Here is a 23,238-nt window from a genome sequence, read left to right as displayed (position 1 = left end):
TTGAGAGAAGCCAGAATAACCATCTAGAAAGCAATAGTGTGTATGTTTGCATAATCTTTATAGCATTTGATCAATAAAAGGTAAGGGGTAATGATCTTTCTTAGTAGCTTTATTTAATTTGCGGAAATCAATTACCATCCTATAACCTGTGATAATTCTTTGTGGAATCAATTCATCTTTATCATTAGGAACAACAGTAATACCTTCCTTCCTAGGGACACAATGGACATGACTTACCCACTCACTATTAGCAACGGGATAGATTATACCTGCCTCCAGAAGCTTTAGTATTTCTTTTCTTACCACTTCTTTCATTTTAGGATTCAGATGTCATTGAGTATCACGAACTGGTTTGGCATCTACTTCTAAATTTATTTTATGTTGACATAGAGTGGGACTAATGCCCTTAAGATCATCAAGAGTATATCCAATAGCAGCACGATGCTTCTTCAGAGTTTTTAATAATCTTTCTTCTTCATGCTCTGAAAGGTTAGCACTAATAATAACAGGATATATCTTATTTTCATCAAGATAAGCACATTTAAGATTATTAGGCAAAGGTTTAAGCTCAAACACGGGATCACCCTTGGGTGGAGGTGGATCCCCTAAAATTTCAGCAGGCAAATTGTGTTGCAGAATAGGTTCCTGTTTAAAGAATACTTCATCTATTTCCCTTCTTTCATTCATGAACATATCATTTTCATGGTCTAGCAGATAATGTTCTAAAGGATCACTAGGAGGTACGGCAATAGAAGCAAGACCAATAATTTCATCCTTACTAGGTAATTCTTCCTCACGATGTTGTTTACTAAATTTAGAGAAATTAAACTCATGAACCATATCATCCAAGCTAATAGTAACAACATTCTTTGTGCAATCTATGGTAGCATTGACAGTATTTAAGCAGGGTCTACCAAATATAATGGGACAAAAGCTATCTTGTGGGGAACCAAGAACAAGAAAATCAGCAGGATATTTAGTTTTCCCACACAAGACTTCAACATCTCTAACAATTCCAATTGGTGAAATAGTATCTCTATTGGCAAGTTTAATTGTGACATCAATACCTTCTAACTCGGCAGGTGCAATTTCATTCTTAATTTCTTCGTATAAAGTATGCGGTATAACACTAGCACTAGCACCCATATCACATAAGCCATGATAACAGTGATCTCCTATTTTAACAGAAATAGCAGGCACACCTACCATAGGTCTATGTTTATCTTTATCACAAGGTTTAGCAATTCTAGCAGTTTCACCTTCGAACTGAATAACATGCCCATCAATATTATCAGACAAGAGATCTTCAACAATAGCAATATTAGGTTCTACTTTAACTTCCTCAGGAGGTGTATAAGTTCTAATATTGCTTTTACGAACAACAGTTGAAGCTTTAGCATGATCCTTTATTCTAACAGGGAAAGGTGGTTTCTCAATATAAGAAGTAGGAACAACAGGATCATTATAAGTGACAGTATTTTCTTCAACTTTAATAGGTGCAACTACTTTTACTTCTATGGGAGGATGATATTTAAACCACTTCTCCTTAGGTAGATCAACATAAGTAGCAAAAGATTCACAGAAAGAAGCTACTATCTAAGAGTCAAGTCCATATTTAGTGCTAAACTTACGGAAAATATCGGTGCCCATAAAAGATTTAACACAATCAAACTTAGGTGTCATACCTGACTCCTTACCTTCGTCGAGGTCCCAATCTTCAGAGTTGCGTTTAATTCTATCCAATAAATTCCATTTGAATTCAATAGTCTTCATCATAAAAGAGCCAGCACAAGAAGTATCGAGCATGGTGCGATTGTTTTCAAAAAGCCGAGCATATAAATTTTGAATAATCATTTCTCTTGAGAGCTCGTTATTGGGGCATGAATATAACATTGATTTAAGGCTCCCCCAAGATTGAGCGATGCTTTCTCCTTCGCGAGGCCATAAATTATATATATAATTGCGATCACAATGAACAAGATGCATAGGGTAATACTTTTGATGAAATTCCAACTTCAATCTTTTATAGTCCCATGATCTCATATCATCACATAGCCTGTACCATATCAATGCGTCTCCCTTAAAATATAAAGGGAAGACCTTCTTCTTAGCAACATCATCGGGTATACCCGCAAGCTTAAATAATCCACAAACTTCATCCACATATATTAAGTGCTCATAAGGATGCTTTGTTCCATCTCCTGTAAAAGGGTTAGCTAGCAGTCTTTCCATCATACCCGAAGGAAATTCAAAAGGAGTTTTATTTTAAATAGGTTCAGTAGGCCGAGGAGCAACTCTTTGCTCTACTAGACAGGGTTAAGATACCCCGAACAAGCCCCTCAGAGAATTACTTTCCATAGTAACAAGTGACAGTAAATTTCAGCACACTATATAAATTTTTCCTTACCAAATTCCACCTACCAAAGGCGCTACACTCCCCGACAACGGCGCCAGAAAAGAGTCTTGATGACCCACAAGTATAGGGGATCTATCGTAGTCCGTTCGATAAGTAAGAGTGTTGAACCCAACGAGGAGCAGAAGGAAATGATAAGCGGTTTTTAGCAAGGTATTCTCTGCAAGTACTGAAATAAGTGGTAACAGATAGTTTTGTGATAGGATAAATTGTAACGAGCAACAAGTAACAAAAGTAAATGAAGTGCAACAAGATGGCCCAATCCTTTTGTAGCAAAGGACAAGACGGAACAAACTCTTATAATAGGAAAAGCGCTCCCGAGGACACATGGGAATATCGTCAAGCTAGTTTTCATCATGTTCATATGATTCGCGTTCGATACTTTGATAATTTGATATGTGGGTGGACCGGTGCTTGGGTGCTGTTCTTACTTGAACAAGCATCCCACTTATGATTAACCTCTATTGCAAGCATCCGCAACTACAACAAAAGTATTAAGGTAAACCTAACCATAGCATGAAACATATGGATCCAAATCAGCCCCTTACGAAGCAACGCATAAACTAGGGTTTAAGCTTCTGTCACTCTAGCAACCCATCATCTACTTATTACTTCCCAATGCCTTCCTCTAGGCCCAAATAATGGTGAACTGTTATGTAGTCGAAGTTCGCATAACACCACTAGAGGCTAGACAACATACATCTTATCAAAATATCAAACGAATACCAAATTCACATGACTACTAATAGCAAGACTTCTCCCTTGTCCTCAGGAATGAACGTAATTACTCACAAAGCATATTCATGTTCATAATCAGAGGGGTAATAATATGCATATAGGATCTGAACATATGATCTTCCACCAAATAAACCAACTAGCATCAACTACAAGGAGTAATCAACACTACTAGCAACCTACTAGCACCAATCCCGGACTTTGAGACAAGAATTGGATACAAGAGATGAACTAGGGTTTGGAGATGAGATGGTGCTGGTGAAGATGTTGATGGAGATTGCCCTCTCCCGATGAGAGGAGCGTTGGTGATGACGATGGTGATGATTTCCCCCTCCCGGAGGGAAGTTTCCCCGGCAGAACAGCTCTGCCGGCGCTCTAGATTGGATCCGCCAAGGTTCCGCCTCATGGCGGCGGAGTCTCGTCCCGAAAAGTTCCTTCCTATTTTTTCTCATCGAAAGACTTCATATAGGAGAAGATGGACGCGGAGAGCCACCAGGGGGCCCACGAGGTAGGGGGCACGCCCTAGGGGGGGGGGGCGCCCCCACCCTCGTGAGCAGGGTCTGGGCCCCCTGGCCTTCATCTTTGGCGAGGATTTTTCTTCATTTATTTTTAGAAGTTTCGTGGAGTTTCAGGAATTTTGGAGTTGCGCAGAATAGGTCTCTAATATTTGCTCCTTTTCTAGCCCAGAATTCCAGCTGCCGGCATTCTCCCTCCTTATGTAAACCTTGTAAAATAAGAGAGAATAGCCATAAGTATTGTGACATAAAGTGAAATAACTGCCCATAATGCAATAAATATCGATATAAAAGCATGATGCAAAATGGACGTATCAACTGGCCCAAAAGAGGTGTATCACGGCCTCTTCGCCCGACGTCGCCGAGGTGGCCACCGAGGAAGCTGGCAACCATTATTGGCCGCAGGCACTCAATCAACTGGGTAGAGTAAGCGGGTATGTCGCGGACGCCGGCTATGACATTGGGGTCGTCCACAGCGACGACTTGATGTGGGCTATGTCATAGGTTAAGTGGCCCACTAACCCCTCGGGTTTAACCGTCGTCGATCTCATCCATGGCCCCGCCGCTGATCTCCTCTGGCTCACTGTCAAGAATTTGCCATCCTACATCGCCATCGAGCCCCTTCTGTCATTTCTGAAGGACACGTTCTGCGACGCTAGCTTGGGATCCACAACTTCCAAGTCAGACCTCATTGACGGCAACCACGAGGAGGGCACCCTCTATGGCTCTTCGAAGGGGAAGAAGTCCGTCCGCGACATCAGGGAGGGCACCCCACAACCGTGCTCTTCCAAGGGGAAGGAGCCCATCTGCGACAACATTGAGTGCACCCAGGGTCCGTGCTCTTCCCACAGGAACGAGCCCATCTATGACAAGTGAGGAAACCCATGATTTGTTTTGCCGTGCCTCTTCACAGGGGGAACCCATGATTTGTTTTGCCGAGTCCCTTTTGTAGTGTAGTGAGAATATGTCCAATTTTAAATGCTATCTTTGGTTGTTCGTTGTATGCCTTGTTTATTTTAGTTGTTCACAATGTGATCCTCTATATGTGCAACTATTTACTGTGGAGTACATTTTATCAATACCAGTTTTAAACATACCGATAGGAATGCATATATTTGCTTGTTGTTAAGCCTGTTATAGCTAGCATATGCCTCTTTCAAAGTTTTTTGGTTGTTTGGTTGTTTGTAGTTAGCACATCTCCAGTTTCAAATGCTATCTTTGGTTTTTCGTAGTATGCCTTGTTTATTCCAGTTATTCATAACGTCACTACAAAAAAAAGACACATCCGTGACATTTTGGGCCAAACGAATTTTTTTCTGTCATACATATGACACTTCTATGACAATAATTGTGACAAAACCCGGTATCATCATAGATGTGGTGGGCTCCTACTTCTATGACAAAAAATCATTACAGAAAATGGGCTTTTCGTCCTGGGCGGGCCGGAGATGCAGCTGCATGACATTCTTTGGGCCGTCGATGACGGAAAAAACCATGGTAGAAGCGAGGGGGAGGAAAATTTTAGGGAGTTCCCGGTTACGGTGGGAGGTCGGGGGCCGAGCGATGCGCGTTTCTCTCGTACACGTACGCGCGTGTGTGCGAGGCGTTGGCTCTAACTGAACCTGAGCAAGGCGTTGGGCTCTAACTGAACCCGAGCGATTGCACTACAGGCTACGCATTACTGAACCCGAGCGATGATCGATGGCTGTTAACTGAACCCGATCGAGCGATTCCTTCGCTACTGCTGCTAACTGAAGCCGATTGATGGGATGAACAGGGAGCGTTGCGGGGGGGGGGGGGGGGAAAAGTGAGCGGGGGGGGGGGGGGGGTGGGGGGGGGGGGGGGATGAACAGTGAGCGGTGGCGTTGCATCTGGATGAACAGGACCCCGTGGTGTGGTGGAGGGCTGGATGAACAGTAGACGGTGGAGGGGTGCCCGTGGAGGGGTGGATGAACAGGACCCCGTGGTGTGGAGGGCTGGATGAACAGTAGACGGTGGAGGGGTGGTTGAACAGGACCCCGTGGTGTGGAGGGCTGGATGAACAGTAGATGGTGGAGGGGTGCCCATGGAGGGGTGGTTGAACAGGACCCCGTGGTGTGGAGGGCTGGATGAACAGTCGACGGTGGAGGGGTGGTTGAACAGTGGCCGGTGGAGTAGCGCGCGGTGGAGGTTGGATGAACAGGAGCCCATGGAGGCTGGATGAACAGGAGCCCGTGGAGGCTGGAGGAGGTCGACGGTGGAGATGAACAGTATCCCGTGGAGTCCCGTTTTGAAGTACGCCACACCCCTCCCGATGAACGGGACCCCCGTTTCGACCGTAGCGCTCCAACACAGGTCCGTTTCCTCCATTTTGTGGTACGCCACACCACTCCTGATCAACAGGACCCCCGTTTCGACCGTAGGAGGTCCGTTTCCTATGTTTTGCGGTACACCAGACCCCTCCCGATGAACAGGATCCCATTTCGAACGTGGCCGGTCGAACACAAGGCCGTTTCCTCCGTTCTGCAGTACGCCAGGCCTTGTTTCCATCGCCTGTTCCGTCCAAGCCCTCCCGATGAACACGACGCATTCTGTTGCCTCCCCATGAACATGACGCATTCCGTTGCCTCCCCATGAACACGACGACGACGCTGTTTCTCCGTTCCGACCCAGCCATGTACACGAGCCCTGGCCGTACGTATGCGCGGGTAGGCGTTCGAGACCCCGCCTGTATGTACACATACGTGGCCGTATTTTCTTTCTTGCACCCTGGCCGCTGTATATACGTGTAAATGCTACGTGCACGCCTCTACTACGACACGTGCGCGCCTCTACATCGACCAGTATGTACGTACACGTTCGCGACCAGAATGACAACACTACGTACGCTTCGACCAGGTGGGTCCCGACTGTCAGGCACTTCCTTGCCTGCGAAGATGTAGCTGGTCGGTCCCAGCAGTCAGGGGGCGAATCGTTTTTTTGCTCGGACGCACTTCCTTGCGTGCGAAGATGTAGCTGGTGGGTCCCAGCAGTCAGGGGGAAACTTTTTTTTTCACAAAATACGGTGGCCCGTCCGGTGGGTCCCGTTGTTAGGTGGAGAATAATTATTTTGCACGTAATAAGGAGGCACTTCCTTGCTGCGGCCGTGGACCCAGCTGTCAGCCTCTCCACGTACAGTCCACGTCCGATGGAAGCCGTTCCTTGACCACATTGACCACGCCGTGCCAAGAGCACCAGGGCGGTGGACGACGGCAAGGCCTAGGAAGGGGATGACGCGGAGTCGGGGAAGACGCGGCAGTGGATGCCCACGCGTAGAGGAGTACGAGGGTTCACTGGTTCACTGCGGTGTGAGGCTGCCGTCGCCGCAGAATAACAGGGGATGTGGGTGAGTTGAGGGATGGCCTGGCCAGCGGTGGGAGTAGTAGGGGCGGTGAGGCCTCCGCCGCATCGCAGCCGGCCACGGGAGGCAAGAGCACGAGGCACGACCAGCACTGGTTTGGGCGGCTGGAGCAAGAAGACCAGAGGTTGAAGAAGCACTACGGCCGTTGGATGGACATCGTACGGTCACTAGAGCTAGAATCGTGCATATTGACTAAGTTGACAAAGCCCTCCGTCCCCGTCAACTTAGTAGGCCCACAAGTCAGCCTCCCACCAGGGTGGGTCCCAGCTAGCAGGGGGGTATTCATTTTTTTGAGCGTAATAAGGAGGCACTTCCTTGCGTGCGAAGATATAGCTGGTGGGTCCGAGCTGTCAGCGGCGGTAACATTTTTTTCACGAAATACAGAGGCCCTTTTGGTGGGTCCCTGATGTTAGGTGGAGGAATCATTATTTTGAGCGTAATAAGGAGGCATTTCCTTGCATGTGGCCGTGGACCCAACGTCGGCCTCTCCACGTACAGTCCACTTCATATGCATGTCGGTCGTTGACCACGTTGACCAGGCCGCACTGAGAGCACCAGGGCGGTGGACGACGGCGAGGCCTAGGAAGGGAACGACACGAAGGCAGGGAAGACTCGGCAGTTGTTTCCCACGCGGAGGGGAGTATGACTGTACGAGGGTTTACTGGTTCGTCTGTCGTCATCGGAGAATAACAGCAGGTGTGGGTGAGTAGAGGGATGGCTAGGCCAGCGATGGGAGTACGGTGGGGCGGTGAAGCCTGCGCGGCAGCACAGCCGGCCGCGGGGAGGAGGGAGCAGGCAGTCCTGCCGGCGCCTGTTTGAGCGGCTAGAGCAGGAAGAGCAGAGATTGAAGAAGCACGACGGCCGTTGGATGGCCATCCAACTGTCACTGCTTGTGCGTCAACCTTTTTTTAGGAAAGCCTCTAATCTGTGGAAAACAACATACAACCCATCTGCCATTATTTCTAATAATTTACAGCCCATTTGCTAATTATTAATGTTTTTTTGGAGCCCATATTCTTTTTGTTAGCATTACAGCCCATATTGTGGCCACGGTTAAAAAATTATACGAAATTTTGCATATTTCGGTGCGGTCCGAACTATTTTTAATCCCGAAATTTCGACTCACATTCAAACTGATTTTAAAAATAAATGTATATCAATATAAAATACAACAAATTCTCCACGCATAAAAATTAATGTAATTTCAAATCTTGAAATGAAGAAAAGATATTTGAAACTAATTGCCGGTTTGATGTGTTTTAAAAATGTACAACCCATTTCTCATTACCGATGGGCCATTTTCTCGGCCAGCCGAATAAAAGCTCTCCTCGTCTTGATAGATTTGCAGCCCAACAAGCCAGACAAAGCGACTTAGTTGGCAAATCACAAAAAAACTAGGATGTGGCCGTGGACCCAGCTGTCAGCCTCTCCATGTACAGTACTCTTCCGATGGAATGTCGTTGACCACGTTGACCACGCCGCACTGAGAGCACCAAGGCGGTGGACGACAGCGAGGCCTAGGAAGGGGACGACGCGGAGCCGGGGAAGACGCAGCAGTGGATGCCCACGCGGAGAGGAGTACGAGGGTTCAGTGGTTCGGTTGCGGTGTGAGGCTGCCGTCGCCGTAGGGCCTGGCTAGCGGTGGGAGTAGTAGGGGGCGATGAGGCCTCATCGGCAGCACAGCCGGCCACTGGAGGCAGGAGTAGGCGGTCTCCCCGGCGCTGGTTTGGGCGGCTGGTGCAAGAAGAGCAGTGATTGAAGAAGCAGCATGACCGTTCGATTCAAATCCAACGGTTACTGCTGCTAGAATCGTTTCTTGACTAAGTTGACAAGCCCTACATACGCGTCAACTTATTAGGCCCACAGGTCAGCCTCCCAACCGGTGCGCCCCAGATGTCAGTGGGAGGAATCATTTTTTTCGCGTAATAAGGAGGCAGTTGATTGCGTGGGGCCAGGCCAGCGGAGGGAGTAGGGTGGGCCGGGGAAGCCTGCGCGGCATCACAGTGGGCCACAAGAGGAGGGAGCAGGCAGTCCCGCCGGCGCTAGTTTAGGCGGCTGGAGTAGGAAGATCAGAGATTGAAGAAGCACGTCGGTCGTTGGATGGACATCCAACACTAACTGCTGCTAGAATCGTGTGTTCACTGACAAAGCCTTGCGTAAACAAGCCAGCCTCGAAATCTATGGCATGTACAGCCCATTTACTATTATTTTTATATTTTTTACTCATTTTCTAATTCATATGGAATTTATTGCAGCCCGTTTTCCATTTTTAGAATTGCTGGCCATTTTCTGGTCAGTACCAGGGTCAAAAAATTAACTAAATATGTGGGAAATTTTGAAAATTCACAAATTTTTGCTGGGGAATGAAATATTCTTAATCCAAAAATTAATAGCCATACTAAAACAAATTTAAAAATAAATTAGTACTATGTCGTGTTAAATCCAATGAAATACGTATAAGATATCAGTGAAGAACAAAAACAAAAAAAGAAACTTATATCCCATTTGCTATAATTTTTTTGGAATTTTCAACCCCTTTTGATATTACTTTTAACAGTCATTGACCATACTCTTAAGCCAGGCTGGAATGCATCCCTCCTCGTCTTGAAAGATTTGCAGCCCAGTAATTCGGAGAAAACAAATAGGCCTAGCTTGGGTATTCTTCAAAAAGAAATACTGGGCTACCTATTTTCCCAAAGAACTGGTGCATGAGCATTTAGCTTTATTTATTTATTTACTTATTTATATTTAGGGGACCATGAGCATGTACCTGGGCCGGATTCATGTGAGAGCCTCCCTTCTAGTTAATTATGGGCTTCTCTATTGGGCCTTCATCAGTGGGCTGCATGTTATCAACAAGTGGAAAATGTGTTCCGAGTTTCAAAAAAAATGTGTTCCGTATGATAAATAGTATGCGCTACGTACGGTACGGGGCACTAAAGGATCGAACCATGCAACGACTTCCAAAACATTGTGTTTGTCGTTCTAACAACACATTTATTCAACCAACAGACGAAATATACTACTGATTGTACATTGAAAACAGCAGTAGCAGCAACCAGGGCTGGGGGTGCAACAGAAGCAGTAAGCAGGCCAGAAGAGTGAAGATGCAGCTCTCTCTTCCAAACCAAACATCAGTCATCATTACAAAAGGGCTACCAAAAAAGAACAAGTGTATGCATCAAACTAAATAAAGATCCTACTACACCAAGTGTACGCATCTAACTAACTGGCTCAGTTAGACGTTACTATTTATTAAGCTGTGGAGATTGGCTGACGGCTTGAACCAGATGGGTGCCTGACGGGGGAAACTCCAGCCAGCAGGTCGAAGTCTGATACTTGCGACCCTCTCTCCTACTTTGGGCTGCAGAGCGTGGCGGCACATATCAGGGTATGGTGCATGCAGAGACGCATGGTACGCTGTGTACACACAGTTTTTCCTGATGAACGAAACCGTGCTGCCATCATGATCCTTGCCGTCGGTTATCTCCTGGTTAATCGGATAATTCAGTCTGACAAACAGAGAGCGTGTACCAAGGCTACTTACCAGCCTCCAGTCAAAAATTCCTGAAGGCCCAGAGAAACTGGGATCCTGCTCAAAGACCTTGCAGTGACTGTGATTGTATTCCGCGAAACAACACGTCCGGTACGTGCGAACGATCATCAATCTTTCACCGTCGTCTGATCGAGCCAGGAACCACCTGCAACTGCCATGCCGCTTTTCTTTGAAAGGTTCTGGGATTAGGAAGGGTAGGGACACTAGGCGGCCTACAACATCATATCAAGTTGGAGTCAAATAAAAAAGGGCTCTTGGTTTAGTCAATCTTAAGAACAGCATGTTATGAGCATGAATATTTTTTCAGCAAATGTTGACAGTAATATAAGCAAGCCATCATGATATCATAGGAAAGTAACATACTGCTGTAACAGCCGTTTGTAGCGATGACTGGAGTAGGCCAGCAATACGTCCAACCATAGAAGGAGTCGACAGCGTAAATGAAGCCCTTGTGTTCAATGGCATCAGAGAACCATGGAGGATGTATGATCCTGCGATGGACGTGCAGATTTATCCACTTACCGTAGTGACCTGTCAGATAGGCGAGACCGCGGTTGAAGAACGCAATTAGCCTGAAGTCTTTATAATTCGCAGATCTTGTGGGCACTTGGCAGATTACAACCTTGAGCAAATCAAACTTGGTATCATGTTGGCTACTATAAGATTCCGAGTATTCTGGGCCGCGGTGCCAAAGTAGTGCAGTGTTAATCGAAGGAAGGGGGATCAATCACCGGGTGTAGACCTCCACGAGCATCCAGCTGCCGCGACCGTTGACGAGCACCATCCAAGACTTGTTCATGCCGACCCAGTACATACCGTTAATGTAGTTGAGGCTGACGGGGATCGGATCGCAGTCAAGGGGGTTGATGCTCGCCACCCTACGATCGTTATGCTGTGTGACACGCTGTTTCTAAAGAATAGGCGACATCAGCAAGCAAGGAGCTGGCTTAAAAAGCTCCGGCCTGAGGGCTTTGAGTAAACGGTACATCCCCGACGAGCACGCGGCGAGCGGCATGGTACTGAGATTGTCCACACACGAAACAATGAGCTTGATTACCTCTGTGGGGAGCGAATTCCAGCCACTCTTTCGGCGGACGATGCTCGGTTCTGCCATTGTTAGTGCTTGGGTTTTGAACGAGGGGGGAGGCACCTTAGCGGGGATGGAAGATTGGACGAGATTATGTGCAGACAAAGATGGAGAAGCGAATATGTGCTGCGGGAAGTGGACAGGTGATGATGACTACAGCAGGCCGCTTGACTTACGAGACACATACCAGCAGCGTAGGGTCATGTCGATGCCAGACAACTTGCTTGAGTGATCACAGTACTGGTACTCCCTACAATGCTATGCCCTAACTTGCTTGAGTAGAGTAGTAGAGTAGGACTCTGCTCTACTACTAGAATCGGAGGAGTAGTATATTCTAATCTAAAATAGTTACAAACTTCAATGCCCGAGCATGGAACGACTACGAACCGTGCTCAAAGACCGTGTCTACGTGGTGTTTGGACATGGGTGACAACCTCAACGCCAACGGTGTAGCTCCCGTTGCAACGTATGTGTTTATGTCCTTCCTGTTTGGAATCGTGGTAAAATTCATGTTTCTACTCTGTATCCTACTACTATGCTAGTCCACATGATTAGTTGCGAATGACGACTTCTTCCCCGACCTCGGCAACCTCATCCTCGACGACATGGGCGACAACGTCAACGCCGGCAACCAGTGAGATACAGGGTGTAGGAAGCGGTTTGGGAATTTGCATGCCTTTCCAACCAGTGAGATACTCCGTACAAAGTACGACACAGAAATAACCACAGAGAAGGAAGCTAAAAGTAAACAATCAAACGAGCATTTTTGCTTTTGTTTTGAATTGAATCGTTTCACAAGCTTGACTAGTGTTGTTTTTCTACTTTTAGAAAAACCGCATCGTAATGTTAAAATGTGCATTTGCACGTACATAAGTAATAGTAGTACTCCCTTCGTCTAGGTGTATAAGTCTTCCCTCCTTCTTGGTCACGGTGCACAACCGAAGATGACTTTATTGACCTAGATGGAGGGAGTAGCACAGTCTGCAAGCATATATCGAGAGAGACGTGTAGTGCGATAGTGGAAAAAAAAATTACTCGTATATGAGACCAGGTCTCATGGTTAACAGGTGAGACCCGTCCTGATGGATGACACATGGCTTTTAAGTGGGGGGTGGGGGATGCTTTGTGATTTGTGAATGCCACGTGTCATCCATCAGGATGGGTCTCGCGTGAGACCTGGTCTCATAGAAGTCTTTTCCTGCGATAGTATATAGTAAAGCCTTGTTCAAGAATTCATCTGATTAACCAGTTAAATTGCCGATTAATCCCTACTCATAGGGTCCCCGAGTAGCTGATTACCCGATAAATCGTCCGATTAATTGATTAAATGGCCGATTAACTTGCCGATTAGCCTATTAATTCCTTACTCACCAGCCGACCGAGCAGCTACCAGTTAACGATTTCCTCAACAATGTAGTAAAGTTTGTGCTATATGCACGTACTTGCAAAATGTGTACGAATACACAAGGTTTCCAAAATTTCCCTTTTACATACTTAATTAAGGACGCTAAAAATTCCTGAACGTTCGGGATTTATCATTTGCGTCCCAAAACTAATGAGATCGCCTTACGAAACAAAAATTATACTCCTCCTAAAAGCCACAGCGCAACATGAGTGCCCTGGTGCACGGCTGTTTCCCAGCGCGCCGACACAACGCCTCTTCCTCAGCCTCGCAACTCGTGAGGTGTTGATTGGCGGCTTGCCGGCGGGCGAGCGCGATCTCACCGGTGTGGTGATCCGGCGCCAATAGGTACTCCTCCTCGCTGGAAGCGTGCACCCGGTCCACGTACCGCCAAGCATAGATGAGGCGCTTGGGGCCGACTGCACTCAGGGCGTCGGCACGGGCGTCCTCCACACCCTCACGGCCCTCGCACGAGCCTTCTACCAAAGAGCTAATTGACTGACTCTCTCGGACGCGACATGGGCCTCCCAGGCAGCTTGTTCTGCGGTGCGCTTCTCTTCCTCATCCTTCTTCTCCGCCTCTATTTTGGCGCGCTCTGCTGGAGGCAAAGCCTCCCACAAGGCGACATCCATTTATTTCCAAAGCTCCTCAAGGACGGGGGGCTCGGCGGGCGGTGCGGCGTTCTCCTCGTAGCGGGGAGCCGGCGCGTCCTCCGGCGCGCGTGCTGGCGAGATTGGGAACGCCGATGCGTCCACCTCGACGCGTCGTGGCGAGGAGCGGAACGCCGACGCGTCCTCCTCGACTAGTGGCGGCGAGGAACGGAATGGCGACGCGTCGCATAGCGGCGAGGAGCGGAACACCGACGCGTCCTCCTCGACTAGTGGCGGCAAGGAACGGAACGGCGATGCGTGACCGTCCGCGTGGTGCCGCGAGGGGCTCCTAGGGCTTGGGAGGGGTGATGCCATGGTGGTCGACGTGAGAGGGAGAGGAGGAGATAGCAATGAACGTGAACATGAGGGGGAGGAGATAGCGATGTCATGGGAGGTGTAGAATTTATAGCGAGCAATGGCACACCTACGTAAGATATGGACTGAGCTGCACTAACTTAACTGCCGGTCCAGTTGCGTCACTGACATGTGGGCCAGACCCCTGTTGGGCCCATATGTCAGTGACCGAATGCACCTGCAGTTAAGTAACAGCTACGTGGGCATATTTGTTGGAGTAAATTACGGGGGAGCGAAGGGGTGGAAATATTGCTGGTCACAACGGATTGGACGAGCGTGGGGGGAGGAGAGTCATGCATGCAGATTTTTTCACACGGGGTGGAGTGGTGGGACCGCCAGAGGGATAAGGAGAGTTTGGCAGGCATATTGTTGTTGGAAATATGCCCTAGAGGCAATAATAAATTAGTTATTATTAAATAATATTTCATTGTTCATGATAATCGTTTATTATCCATGCTAGAATTGTATTGATAGGATACTCAGATACATGTGTGGATAAATAGACAACACCATGTCCCTAGTAAGCCTCTAGTTGACTAGCTCGTTGATCAATAGATGGTTACGGTTTCCTGACCATGGACATTGGATGTCGTTGATAACGGGATCACATCATTAGGAGAATGATGTGATGGACAAGACCCAATCCTAAGCCTAGCACAAGATCGTGTAGTTCGTTTGCTAAAGCTTTTCTAATGTCAAGTATCGTTTCCTTAGACCATGAGATTGTGCAACTCCCGGATACCGTAGGAGTGCTTTGGGTGTGCCAAACATCACAACGAAACTGGGTGGCTATAAAGGTTCACTACAGGTATCTCCGAAAGTGTCTGTTGGGTTGGCACGAATCGAGACTGGGATTTGTCACTCCGTGTAACGTAGAGGTATCTCTAGGCCCACTCGGTAGGACATCATCATAATGTGCACAATGTGACCAAGGAGTTTATCACGGGATGATGTTTTACGGAACGAGTAAAGAGACTTGTCGGTAACGAGATTGAACAAGGTATCGGGATACCGACGATCGAATCTCGGGCAAGTACAATACCGCTGGACAAAGGGAATTGAATACGGGATTGATTGAATCCTCGACATCGTGGTTCATCCGATGAGATCATCGTGGAACATGTGGGAGCCAACATGGGTATCCAGATCCCGCTGTTGGTTATTGGCCGGAGAGTTGTCTCGGTTATGTCTGCATGGTTCCCGAACCCATAGGGTCTACACACTTAAGGTTCGATGATGCTAGGGTTATTAGGAAGACTTGTATGTGATTACCGAATGTTGTTCGGAGTCCCGGATGAGATCCCGGACGTCACGAGGAGTTCCGGAATGGTACGGAAGTAAAGATTTATATATGGAAAGTTGTTGTTCGGGTTCCGGGAAAAGTTCGGTTTTTTCAGTATTGTACCGGGAAGCTTCCGGAAGGTTCCGGAGGATTCCGGAGGGGTCCGGAGGTCCGGAAAATGTTCCACCATGTCCAATACAGCAGCATGGGCTGTAAGGGGGCGCCCTAACCTTAATGGGCCAAGGGCACCAGCCCCCCCAAGGCCCATGCGCATGGGAGAGGGGAAACCCTAAGGGGGAGGGCCTCCACTTGACTTGGGAGGCACTCCTCCCCCCCTTGGCCGCCGCCCCCAACCCTAGATGGGATCTAGGGGGGCCGCCCCCCTCTCTCCCCACCTATAAATAGTGGAGGGGTGGGAGGGCGGCCACACCCTTGAACCTGGCGCAGCCCCTCCCCTCCAATACCTCTCCTCCTCCGCGTGAGCTTGGCGAAGCCCTGCTGGAGAACTGCCACTCCATCACCACCACGCCATCGTGCTGCTGTTGGACTCTCTTCCTCAACCTCTCTCTCCTCCTTGCTGGATCAAGGCATGGGAGACGTCTCCGTTCCGTACGTGTGTTGAACGCGGAGGTGCCGTCCGTTCGGCGCTAGGATCATCGGTGATTTGGATCACGACGAGTACGACTCCATCAACCCCGTTCACTTGAACACTTCCTCTTAGCGATCTACAAGGGTATGTAGATGCACTCTCCTTCCCCTCGTTGCTAGATTACTCCATAGATTGATCTTGGTGATGCGTAGAAAATTTTAAATTTCTACTACGATCCCAAATAGTGGTATCAGAGCCAGGTCTATGCGTAGTTTCTATGCACGAGTAGAACACAAAGCAATTGTGGGCGTCGATATTGTCAATTTACTTGCCGTTACTAGTCTTATCTTGATTCGGCGGCATCGTGGGATGAAGCGGCCCGGACCGACCTTACACGTACTCTTGCGTGAGACTGGTTCCACCGACTGACATGCACTAGTTGCATAAGGTGGCTAGCGGGTGTCTGTCTCTCCCACCTTAGTTGGATCGGATTCGATGAAAAGGGTACTTATGAAGGATAAATAGAAATTGGCATATCATGTTGTGGTTTTGGCGTAGGTAAGAAACGTTCTTGCTAGAAACCTATAGCAGCCACGTAAAAATTTGCAACAACAATTAGAGGACGTCTAACTTGTTTTTGCAGCATATGCTGTGTGATGTGATATGGCCAAAATGATGTGATGAATGATATATGTGATGTATGAGATTGATCATGTTCTTGTAATAGGAATCACGACTTGCATGTCGATGAGTATGACAACCGGCAGGAGCCATAGGAGTTGTCTTAATTTATTTATGACCTGCGTGTCAACATAAACGTCATGTAATTACTTTACTTTATTGCTAAAGCGTTAGCCATAGTAGTAGAAGTAATAGATGACGAGACAACTTCAAGAAGACACGATGATGGAGATCATGGTGTCATGCCGGTGACAACGATGATCATGGAGCCCCGAAGATGGACATCAAAAGGAACAAAATGATATTGGCCATATCATGTCACTATTTGATTGCATGCGATGTTTATCATGTTTTACATCTTATTTGCTTAGAACGACGGTAGCTTAAATAAGATGATCCCTCACTAAAATTTCAAGAAAAGTGTTCCCCTGACTATGCACCGTTGCGAAGGTTCGTTGTTTCGAAGCACCACGTGATGATCGGGTGTGATAGATTCTAACGTTTGACTACAACGGGTGTTGACAAGCCTAGCATGTACAGACATGGCCTCGGGACACATGCGAAACACTTAGGTTGACTTGACAAGCCTAGCATGTACAGACATGGCCTCAGAACACGAAAGACCGAAAGGTTGAACATGAGTCGGTATAGAAGATACGATCAACATGAGATGTTCACCGTTGATGACTAGTCCGTCTCACGTGATGATCGGACACTGCCTAGTCGATTCGGATCATGTTTCACTTAGATGACTAGAGGGATGTCTATCTGAGTGGGAGTTCATTAAATAATTTGATTAGATGAACTCAATTATCATGAACATAGTCTAAATTATCTTTGCAAATATGTTGTAGATAAATAGCTCACGTTGTAGCTCCCTGTTTCAATACGTTCCTAGAGAAAGATTAAGTTGAAACATGTTGTAAGCAATGATGCGGACTGGGTCCGTAGTCCGAGGAGTGTCCTCACTGCTACACAAATGGCTTACGTCGCACCGCTCGATGTGCAAACCCCTACAACGTCGTCTGTGGATGTTCTAAACACCTGACAGACACATCCTGATGACTACTTGATAGTTTAGTGCACCATACTTTACGGCTTAGAATCGGGATTCCAATGATGTTTTGAACGCCATAGAACATATGAGATGTTCCAAGAGCTGAAATTGGGATTTTAGGATCATGCCCGTGTTGAGAGGTGTGAGACCTCTGACAAGTTCTTTTGCCAACAAGATGGAGGAGAATAGCTCAGCTAGTGAGCATGTGCTCAGAATATCTGGGTGCTACAATCACTTAAATAAAGTGGGAGTTAAACTTCCAGATAAGATAGTGATTGATAGAGTTCTCTAGCCACTATCACTAAGCTACTAGATCTTCGTGATGAACTATGACATGCACGGGATGGGGTTGATCCCGGAGCTGTTCGCGGTGCTTAAGAACTCAAAAGGTAGAAATCAAGAAGGAGCATCAAGTGTTGATGGTTTGACAAGACCACTGGTTTCAAGAAGGGCAAGGGCTAGAAGGGAAACTTCATGGATGGCAAACCAGTTGCCGCTCCAGTGAAGGAACCCAAGGTTGAACCCAAACCCGAGACTAAATGCTTCTATAGTAAGGGGAACGGTCACTGGTAGCGGAATTACCCCAAATGCATGGTAGATAAGAAGGCTGGCAACTTCAAAGTATATATCTGTTATTAATGTGTACCTCACTAGTACTCCTGGTAGCACCTGGGTATTGGATACCGATTCAGTTACTATTATTGGTGACTTGAAGCAAAAGCTACGGACTAAACGGAGACTGGCTAAGGGCGAGGTGACGATGTGTGTTGGAAGTGTTTCCAAAGTTGATGAGATCACCATCGCACGCTCCATCTGCCTTCGGGATTAGTATTGAACCTAGATAAATGTTATCAGGTGTCTACGTTGAGCATGAATATGATTAGATCATGTTCATTGCAATACGATCATTCATTTAAGTTAGAGAATAATGGTTATTCTATTTACATGAATGATACCTTTCATGGTCATGCACCCTATGTGAATGGTTCATTGAATCTCGGTCGTGGTAATACACATGTTCACGCCAAAAGATGTAGAGTTAATAATGATAGTACCACTTTCTCGTGGCACCGCCGCTTAGGTCATATTGGCGTAAGATGCATGAAGAAACTCCATGTCGATGGATGTTTGGAGTCACTTGATTTTGAATCACTTGACACATGCGAGCCATGCCTCATGGGCAGGATGACTAAGACCCCGTTTTCAGGTACAATGAAACGGGCAAGTGACTTGTTGGAAATCATGCATGCTGATGCGTGTGATCCAATGAGAATTGAAGCGTGCGGTGGATATCGCTATTTTCTCATCTTCACTGACGATTTGGGTAGATATAGGTATATCTACTTAATGAAGCACAAGTCTGAAACGTTTGAAAAGTTCAAGCGATTTCAGAGTGAAGTTAAGAATCATCATAACAATAAGATCATGTTCCTACGATCTGACCAAAAGGGGATTTTCTGAGTTATGAGTTTGGTAATCACTTAAGACATTGTGGAATTGTTTCACAGTTGAAGCCACCTGGAACACCACAAGGTAATGGTGTGTCCGGACGTCGTAATCGAACCCTATGAGATATGGTGCGATCTATGATGTCTCTTACCAATCTACCATTTTCATATTGAGGTTATGCGTTAGAGACAGCTGCATTCACTTTAGATAGGACACCATCTAAGTCCGTTGAGACGACATCATATGAACATTGGTTTGGCAAGAAACCAAATTTGTCGTTTCTTAATGTTTGGGGATGCGATGCTTAGGGCTTCAGCCAGAGAAGCTCGAACCCAAAGGGGACAAACACATCTTCATAGGATACCCAAGGGTGACAGTTGGGTATACCTTCTATCTCAGATCCGAGGGCAAATTGTTTGTCGCTAAGAACGGGTCCTTTCTCGAGAAGGAGTTCTCTCGAAAGAATTGAGTGGGAGGAAGATAGAACTTGATGAGGTTGTCGAACCTTTATTTTAACCAGAGAGTGATGCAACATAGAAAGATGTTTTCTGTGGCGCCTACGTCTGTTGAAGAGGAAGTTAATGATAGTGATCATGAAGCTTTGGATCAAGTTGCTACCGAACCTCATAGGTCGACAAGGATATGTACTACTCCTGAGTGGTACGGTAATCTTGTCTCAGATATCATGTTGTTGGACAACAATGAACCTACGAGCTATGGAGAAGCGATGGTGGGCCCGTATTCCGACAAATGGTTAGAAGCCATGAAATCCGAGATAGGATCCATGTATCAGAACAAAGTATGGACTTTGGTGGACTTGCCTGATGATCAACAAGCCATTGAGATAAATGGATCTCTAAGAAGAAGACGGACGTAGGCGGTAATGTTACCGTCTATGAAGATCGACTTGTGGGAAAGAGTCTTTTCACAAGTTCAAGGAGTTGACTACGATGAGAATTACTCACCCGTAGTGATGCTTAAGTCCGTCAGAATCATGTTAGCATTAGCTATATTATTCGATTATGAAATCTTACAGATGGATGTCAAAACAAGTTTTCTTACCAAGCTTTCGTAAGAAAAGTTGTATGTGATATAATAAAAGGTTTTGTCGATCCTAAGGGTGCTAAAAGGTATGCTGGCTCCAGCAATCCTTCTATGGACTAGAGCAAGCATCTCGGAATCGGAATATATGTTTTGATGGAGTGATCAAAGCTTTTAGGTTTATACAATGTTTGCTAGAAACTTGTATTTACAAGAAAGTGAGTGGGAGCACTACAACATTTCTGATAAGTATATGCGGATGACATATTGTTGATTCAAAATGATGTAGAATTTCTGGAAAGCATAAACGGTTGTTTGAAGAGTGATTTTCAAAGGAAGACCTGGACAAAGCTGCTTACATATTGGGCATCAGGATCTATAGAAATAGATCAAGACGCCTGATGATACTTTCAAGGACGCACACCTTGACATGTTTTTGAAAGAGTTCAAAATAGATCAGTCAAAGAAGGGGTTCTTACCTGAGTTGTAAGGTGTGAAGTTGAGTAAGACTCGAAGATTGACCACGGCAGAAGAAAGAGGAAGGACGAAGGTCGTCCCCTATGCTCTTGTCATAGGCTCTATACGGTATGCCATGCTGAGTACCGCACCTGATGTGTGCCTTGCCACATGTCTGGCAAGAGGGTACAAAGGTGATCTAGGACTGGATCACCAGATAGCGGTCAAAATTATCCTTAGAGGAATAAGGAAATGTTTCTCGGTTATGGAGATGATAAAGAGTTCGACGTAAAGAGTTACGTCGATGCAAGCTTAACACCTATCCAGATAGCTCTGAGTAGAGATACCGGATACGTATAATGGAGCAACAATTTGGAATAGCTCCAAGTGGAACGTGGTAGCAGCATCTACGATATGACATAAAGTTTTGCGAAATACATAGGGATCTGAATATAGCAAGACCCGTTGACTACAACCTCTCTCACAAGCATAACATGATCAAACCCAGAACTCTTTGAATGTTTATCACATAGTGATGTGAACTAGATCATTGAGTCTAGTAGACTCTTGGATGTTGGTCACATGGCGATGTGACCTGTGAGTGCTAATTACATGGTGATGTGAACTAGATTATTGACTCTAGTGCAAGTGGGAGACTGTTGGAAATATGCCCTAGAGGCAATAATAAATTAGTTATTATTAAATCATATTTCATTGTTCATGATAATCGTTTATTATCCATGCTAGAATTGTATTGATAGGAAACTCAGATACATGTGTGGATAAATAGACAACACCATGTCCCTAGTAAGCCTCTAGTTGACTAGCTCGTTGATCAATAGATGGTTACGGTTTCCTGACCATGGACATTGGATGTCATTGATAACGGGATCACATCATTAGGAGAATGATGTGATGGACAAGACCCAATCCTAAGCCTGGCACAAGATCGTGTAGTTCGTTTGCTAAAGCTTTTCTAATGTCAAGTATCATTTCCTTAGACCATGAGATTGTACAACTCCCGGATACCGTAGGAGTGCTTTGGGTGTGCCAAACATCACAACGTAACTGGGTGGCTATAAAGGTTCACTACAGGTATCTCCGAAAGTGTCTGTTGGGTTGGCACGAATCGAGACTAGGATTTGTCACTCCGTGTAACGGAGAGGTATCTCTGGGACCACTCGGTAGGACATCATCATAATGTGCACAATGTGACCAAGGAGTTGATCACGGGATGATGTGTTACGGAATGAGTAAAGAGACTTGCCGGTAACGAGATTGAACAAGGTATCGGGATACCGATGATCGAATCTCGGGCAAGTACAATACCGCTGGACAAAGAGAATTGAATACGGGATTGATTGAATCCTCGACATCGTGGTTCATCCGATGAGATCATCGTGGAACATGTGGGAGCCAACATGGGTATCCAGATCCCGCTGTTGGTTATTGGCCGAAGAGTTGTCTCGGTTATGTCTGCATGGTTCCCGAACCCGTAGGGTCTACACACTTAAGGTTCGATGACGCTAGGGTTATTAGGAAGACTTGTATGTGATTACCGAATGTTGTTCGGAGTCCCGAATGAGATCCCGGACGTCACGAGGAGTTCCGGAATGGTCTGGAGGTAAATATTTATATATGGAAAGTTGTTGTTCGGGTTTCGGGAAAAGTTCGGTTTTTTCCGGTATTGTACCGGGAAGCTTCCGGAAGGTTCCGAAGGATTCTGGAGGGGTCTGGAGGTCCAGAAAATGTTCCACCATGTCCAATACAGCAGCATGGGCTGTAAGGGGGCGCCCTAACCTTAATGGGCCAAGGGCACCAGCCCCCCCCCCAAGGCCCATGCGCATGGGAGAGGGGAAACCCTAAGGGGGAGGGCCTCCACTTGACTTGGGAGGCACTCCTCCCCCCCTTGGCCGCCGCCCCCAACCCTAGATGGGATCTAGGGGGGCCGGCCCCCTCTCTCCCCACCTATAAATAGTGGAGGGGTGGGAGGGCGGCCACACCCTTGAACCTGGCGCAGCCCCTCCCCTCCAATACCTCTCCTCCTCCACGTGAGCTTGGCGAAGCCCTGCCGGAGAACTGCCACTCCATCACCACCACGCCGTCATGCAGCTGTTGGACTATCTTCCTCAACCTCTCCCTCCTCCTTGCTAGATCAAGGCGTGGGAGACGTCTCCGTTCCGTACGTGTGTTGAACGCGGAGGTGCCGTCCGTTCGGCGCTAGGATCATCGGTGATTTGGATCACGACGAGTACGACTCCATCAACCCCGTTCAGTTGAACGCTTCCGCTTAGCGATCTACAAGGGTATGTAGATGCACTCTCCTTCCCCTCGTTGCTAGATTACTCCATAGATTGATCTTGGTGATGCGTAGAAAATTTTAAATTTCTGCTACGATCCCCAACAATTGTTTCACACATGGAGAGGAAAAAAATTGGAGATGAACGGGCTTCCTGCAGGTATGGGGAACGATGCATAATAAGTCATCTTGCATGCCGGGCTAGGTATAGTCTCAAGTCATTAAAAACAAACACGCCCCACACATGTTCATATTTCAAGGTGCACTAAATTATTGCATGCGATTATTAAGGC

This window comes from Triticum urartu, chromosome 2 (genome assembly GCF_003073215.2).
Source record: "Triticum urartu cultivar G1812 chromosome 2, Tu2.1, whole genome shotgun sequence".
NCBI lineage: Eukaryota > Viridiplantae > Streptophyta > Magnoliopsida > Poales > Poaceae > Triticum > Triticum urartu.
This window is presented reverse-complemented; position numbering follows the sequence as displayed.